At 32.3% G+C, this 6944-nt stretch overlaps 1 long non-coding RNA gene across 1 annotated transcript; it reads left to right on the top strand.

Moving 5' to 3' along the window:
* Positions 1-4112: 4112 nt before the first annotated feature.
* LOC111993651 (uncharacterized) lies at positions 4113-6630 on the top strand. The gene is made up of 2 exons (XR_002880991.2): positions 4113-4351; positions 6123-6630. It is a non-coding gene; the product is annotated as an uncharacterized LOC111993651 (long non-coding RNA).
* The last annotated feature ends 314 nt before the right edge of the window (positions 6631-6944 follow it).

Here is a 6944-nt window from a genome sequence, read left to right as displayed (position 1 = left end):
TAGAAACTAATCTGGGACAGAGTATGCAGCACAACTTCAAAGTACCTTCATTAGTAAACACAACTAAAGCAATACAAAGTATGAGATTGGAGTCAACAACCTTCACACATGAAATCAACTTGTTTAAGACCAATATTTCAACCACCATATCAGCAATAATTAATTTTTTTAAAAGAAATTCATTCAACTGTCCCCAAATTGATGGGTGAAAGATTTTTTCAAACAAAGAAAGAAGCTTTATGTTTCTACATATGAAACTATAACCCAAAAAAAAAAAAGTGGAAAAAAACATTTAAAAAACATTTAAATGATTCAAAAGAACATTTAAAAAAAGAAAAAGAAAAAAAGATTAACCAATTACTGTACATTGTATATTCTATTGATTGATAATAGTTTAAGAAAAAAGGAGTGCATCCATCTTCATTGAGACATTTTATTTTACAGGTACAAATTCCTTCCTACACAAACATTCATTTGGAGTTTCTTTAGTTTTTTTCTTTTCTTTTTCAAATCCATAATTTTGGGGAAAAAAACCATACAAAAAAGATGGGAAAATACAAAAAAGAAAAGGGAGAGAAAAAAACCTTCTTGTGACTGTCGGGTGTTGGAAGGAGCAAAAAAGCTTCTGGCGTAGGACGGTTTTGCTAGAAAAGAAGATTTTGAGGTTTTCTGACAAGACAAAGGTTGGTTTCGTTGAAACTTGCAATGTTCGGCAACGTTGTGCCACTGGAGACGCTGCAGCTGGGCAATGGCTGTCAAGTTGGGGTTGAGAGAGAGCAGGGCTATGGTGGCGTGAGGACTAGGGAGAGAGAGAATGAGATTTGATTTTGAAAAGAGGAAAAGCATTTGGTTTTGGATTTGTAGAGAGTAAAATGGTGAGTGTTTGAAATTTTTTCTAGACAATTTAGCCATTTTAGTTTAAATGGCTTAATAAATTGATGTGTTTTTTTTTTTATGCTAGGTGTCAATTATTGGGCTACGAAACACTAGCTGTACGCTGATTTGGAGTTCTTGAAACACCATATACTTGAGAGAGAGAGAGAGAGAGAGAGAGAGAGAGAGAGAGAGGAATTGCAAGTATAAATGAGATAATAAGATGGAAGTAATAACATTTAATACTATTTTTTAAACCGTTAAATCTCTTAGAAATTTATAGTTTAAAAAAGGTGCAACTTTACAAGAGTTACATCAAATGTAACTTGAACTTATCTCTCATATATATATATAATTGAAGTTTTTGACTTTTGGTTGACCTCTCCACAATTTTTCACATTAGCATATTTTATTCATATTTTTTAATTTCATTTAATTTGATTTAATTCTTTTGATTTTATAACACCAAATTGCAGAAAATTTATAAATTTCTTTAAAAAAATAAATAAATTTAGTTGTTTGGTACCATACAACACTATACTTAAAGGAGACCTTAATTATCACCTAATCAGAGAATTTTTAGATATTCTAACAAACTATATATTAACTCCATTAATATAAATCTATGTTAGAGAAGAAACCAACCCACTGGCTTGTCACCCCTACTATACTTATCAGGAAAAAGAAAATTTATACCCTAATGCTTTATGGGTTTCAAAAAATAAATATGGACCTTATGAAATATAGATTCTAATGCCAATAAACATAGAGTTTGTGTTCCAGTTAATGGAAGAATAGGTGAAATCACAATTAACTTTGTGTTTGGAGAAATTAATATCAATGTAGAGTGTGCTCTTCAAGAGTTTTTTTTTTTTTTTTTGGTAGATTGTGTAAAATTGTTTTTTTTTTTTTTTTTTTTTTGAGAATGTGTAAAATTGAATTTTCGTGCAGGAAAATATTGTTCAGGTGCTACCACATATCAACATAATGTATTTATTAGAGAAAATTTGACATTTGCATTTCTGAGTTGTAGGCAGCCCAATCATTTTCCCCTCATTCTTTAAAAGGGCTATCGGTCACAAGATATATATAAATATATATATATATATATATATATTTTTTTTTTTCTAAAAAAAATGGACCTGCTAAAGAAACGCAGCTAAAGGTTTGGTATAAATTAAAAAGAAAAAACCCCTCCAATTACTCTCTCTCTAAGCCGATCTCTCTCAGTTTCTAGGGCTGTAATTGGTTCAGTTCGGTCGGTTTTTTTTTATCCCGCCAACCGAAACCGAAATTTTCGGTTTTTAAAAGTCTCAACCGAAACCGACCGAAATAGTTGAAAAACCGTTGGTTTCGGTTTGTTTCGGTTTCGGTCGGTTTTTCGGTCGGTTTCGATTTTTCGGTCTGGAGTTTGGGTCAGTTGGGCCTTAAGTTTTTTTTTTCCAAAAATTTTCTGTTTGGGCTTTAAAAAAAAAAAATGCAGTATTCAAGCCTCTTATTTTATTTGCATATAAAACATTAAAACTTGAAAAAATAAACATCTTGATCTATGTTGTTTCTACAAAACAGAGATTCACTATTTTCAAAACCTAAAACACAAAATAGAGAGGGGGTACAAAATCAACATTATATAAAACTAAATTACACTAACTCAAATCATTCACTAGCTCAACAAAAGAAGAAAAAAAAAAACCCTCAAATCATTCACATATATACACCCTGGATGGAATAAATAAAAAAAGTGGCGTTTTGTCATGTTTTCAACGTGTTTGAATTCCCCTATTTACTTATCATCATGCATCAAAAGAAAAGAAGAAAAGGGCATCAAAAGAAAAGAGAATCAAAAGAAAAGAAGAAAAGAGCTTCAAAACAGAGACTCACTGTGAGATCACTAAGATGAGAAGCCGATGATCAAGCTGGCATGGGGAGGGTGGCGTGTGGAGGCAGCGGCAGAGGGTGATTCGGCATGAGAGGACTGTGGAGTGGAGGCTGAAGTTTGAAGTGAACGTGAGAGAGATGAAAGAGTGAAAAGTGTGAGAGTGAAACTGAAAAGTGTGGGCTGGGTACGTAGGATATGGTTTTCCATCTTTTGTTTTTATACTCTAATTAGTTTTAGTTTAATTAGTTTAATTAGATATTTACTTAGTTTAATTATAGATGATTAATCTAATGGGTTTTAAAATATTATGTTTAAAAAATGTTATGATTAATCTAGGCCGGATCATTTGTTTAAATTTTGAAATCTTGAATCATTGAATTGTGAATCACTGAATGATTGAATGACTGAATTATTTTAATATGAAAAGATGACTGAATTGTTTGAATATGAGAAGATGGAAGTCCACTGCCCCACGCAAAGTTGGCTGCCAAAGGCCAAAAGCATATCTCTCTTTCTTTGAGAAAAGCATATCTCAGAGGACAGAGGGTCAATCAAAGTCAAATTAAATATTTACAAAATATTATATATTTAATATAAATTATAATATAATATTATAATAATATATTTCGGTTCGGTTCGGTTTATTAAAATTTGCAACCGAAAACCGAACCGAACTGTTCGGTTTTTTATTTAATAAAACCGAAACCGGACCGAACCGAAATCGAACCGAAATTTTTGCATCGGTTTGGTCGGTTTGAATCGGTTTTTTCGGTTCTTCCGTTTTTTGCACACCCCTATCAGTCTCTCCCTTTGACTCCCAAACCCTCACCTATGCAATCCAATAAAACAAAATCCCCATCGAACTCGTTCAAGACTCAATGAAAAGAAACCCTAACCCTAAAAACTCCTTTTTAATCAAACAATCTCTCTTCCTCTCTCGTTATCGCTTTCAGTTCAAGGTAAAGCTTGCTTCCTTTTTTTTTGGTTTGAGTATGGATATGGTTGTTGATGATTGGTTTTATTGTGCTTCTGAGCTTAGATCGATGAATAATTTTCTGGGCTTTGTTTGTTTTTCGAGAAAAATTTGAAAAGATTGGAAATTTGGTCTTATACATGTGCCTTTTGTTCTTATTCTGTCATTGATTTTAATGAAACTTTCTGGGTTTAGCTCATCTAGTTTGATTTTTGTGTATCTTACTGGACAAGATCAGCTGTGATTTAGTTCATTAAATGTGTTAACTAGGATTTGTTTTGAATAACTTTCTCCTGAATTATTTGTATAAGGTTTTTCTACTATATATATATATATATATATATATATATTTTTTTTTTTTTTCCCTAAAAAAAATGGACCTGCTAAAGAAACGCAGCTAAAGGTTTGGTATAAATTAAAAAGAAAAAACCCCTCCAATTACTCTTTCTCTAAGCCGGTCTCTCTCAGTCTCTCCCTTTGACTCCCAAACCCTCACCTATGCAATCCAATAAATCAAAATCCCCATCGAACTCGTTCAAGACTCAATGAAAAGAAACCCTAACCCTAAAAACTCCTTTTTAATCAAACAATCTCTCTTTCTCTCTCGTTATCGCTTTCAGTTCAAGGTAAAGCTTGCTTCCTTTTTTTTTTTGGTTTGAGTATGGATATGGTTGTTATTGATTGGTTTTATTGTGCTTCTGAGCTTAGATCGATGAATAATTTTCTGGGCTTTGTTTGTTTTTCGAGAAAAATTTGAAAAGATTGGAAATTTGGTCTTATACATGTGCTTTTTGTTCTTATTCTGTCATTGATTTTAATGAAACTTTCTGGGTTTAGCTCATCTAGTTTGATTTTTGTGTATCTTACTGGACAAGATCAGCTGTGATTTAGTTCATTAAATGTGTTAACTAGGATTTGTTTTGAATAACTTTCTCCTGAATTATTTGTATAAGGTTTTTCTACCACTCTGTGATGATGGGTTCGTTAGGTTGTGTGGTTGAGTATATTTTGGGGGACTGGGGGTGTTGTCTGGGTGGACATGGATTTGAAAATTTACAGGTAAGCTGTAATGTAATTCGCTTTTCAACTAATGAAGTTAAAAGGAATGAATAAGGATATGCATATAGCATATTGTATAGGGATTATTGACAGATTTATAATTTCAGCTATGTAATAGAAATGTTTAACAAGTTGCATACATAGTGTTCCGATTTGTCTGTGATGAATCTTTTTATTTTATTTTTTATTTTTATCATCCACTCAACTTAGATATACCTTTATCTTCACTTTCTATCATCCAACATTTCTGAATGATTTCAGTTTGGAGATAGCATTCTGGATTCTGGGATCTTTTAATGATACTTGTGCTCCACCCCTTGAAATAATGATGCTTTACAAAATGGTTATCAAACAGATCTTGATGAATCTACCATGCTTACCATGTTGCCCTTATGTACTTGTTTTTTCATGAGCTGGGATCATCTTTGCAAATTGATTCGTTTGGCAGCAATAGAACAAAAAGAGAAATAATGCCCTACATGTAATTGTGCTTGTATATAGCATGTCATGTAGTCTTCAGTGGCTTTGGTTGGAATTATATGGAAATATGGTGTTGATTTAGCTGGAACCTTTTTTTTTTTCTGTTTGTGTTTATACTTCTTAGGATTCAACAAAACTAGTATTGGAACTGAATCTTTCATTTTTTTTTTTATGGATTTATCTTTACTTCTAATAACCTCAGGAAAAAAATTTATTTAGTTTCTTTCCAAGTGGCTTAGTGAATTCAAATTGATATCTTTTTAGCAAGACTTGGATCTTTCCAAGTGGCTTAGGGTCTGTTTGGATATAGCTGAAAACTGAAAATTAAAACTGAAAATTGAAAAATACTGTAGTAAAACAATTTTTAAATGTGTAAATAGTACCGTGGGATCCATTTTTAATGAAAAAGTTGTAAAAAAGTGAAATTTGTGTGTCCGTGAACAGTGTACATGGTGCACTGTTCATTGGGAAAAGCACTGGCATTATTTTTTATGATACTTCTGTTACCAGTTCCACTCCTATGTTCTATGTAAAACTGTGGATCAACCATTATTTTTTTATTCAAGCTATTATTATTGCTAATTTTCTTTTCACAAGCTTCTATAAACCAATTTGAACATACCTCTTCTATTCCATTTCCATGCTTAAACCCTCAAATAATGTTGTTAGCCCTGTCATGCAACAATGCATACTGAAAAACTGTTGTATTTTTGTTTATTTAAGTTAAAAATCGTTATTCTAGTATATGTCATGGACTTTTTATGTAGTTATGTGTGGTTATGTACTTTTGGGTTCTAAGTCTGACCTTGATTTTCATAATTAGAGTGAGCTGATTGAGCTATTTATTTATTGTTACAGCCACAGGACATTGAAAGGTTACGACCAGTTGCTGAACCTTGTCCTAGATGAAGCTAAAGAATTCTTGAGAAGTATAAACTTCTTTGCACATTATTTCCACTGTGTTTGCCTGCTGAAACATGCGGCATAACCTCTGTTATCTACATTCAGATTCTGCCATGTCTAAATTATGTAATGGCATATAAATTCCAATTAAATAATAGCAACTAGAGGTATTATTCAAGGGGGCCAAAAAGGGATTACAAGTAAAGAAAATGTCTACTAGCTACCAACAAATGTTATATAGATTTACAAGTCACAGACCTTGAAAAATTCATACAAACATACCCTTGTATACATATACTGATGGCATTCCATAACAATAGAGCAAAAAGGTGGCTTTTTTTAAGAGATGAAGACAAAATTAGTTTGTTTAATTTAGAAAATGTAATTGAAACATGATATTTTCTGTTTTGTCTATTCACAGCTTAGAGCTTTTGCATTGGAAGTAATATTGAAGTTGCATTTATGCAGCCTTTTTGGTTGGATTTCACGGCATGTGCACTCTCTTTTAATCAAATGAGAAAATGTAAAAATTATTGAGCATGCTATCTTTAGTAGTGAGAATTATTCGTAACTAGTGTTGAGGCTCATTTTTTATGAAGCCCAGCAGGCCCAAGGCCCAGAGTTGCGGGCGGACTGAAAGAAACAACAGACAAAAAAAAGGCATATGAATGGTTCAAGGGTTCATAAGATGGGTCCAGAAGAAGCAAATGGGCTTGAATAGGCCCGGAAAGAGAAAAGAAACAAATCCATGGAAAAGATGAGGAAAAAGAAAGAATG

This window comes from Quercus suber, unplaced genomic scaffold (genome assembly GCF_002906115.3).
Source record: "Quercus suber isolate HL8 unplaced genomic scaffold, Cork oak 2.0 scaffold_597, whole genome shotgun sequence".
In the NCBI taxonomy this organism is placed as follows: Eukaryota; Viridiplantae; Streptophyta; class Magnoliopsida; order Fagales; family Fagaceae; genus Quercus; species Quercus suber.
This window is presented reverse-complemented; position numbering and strand designations above follow the sequence as displayed.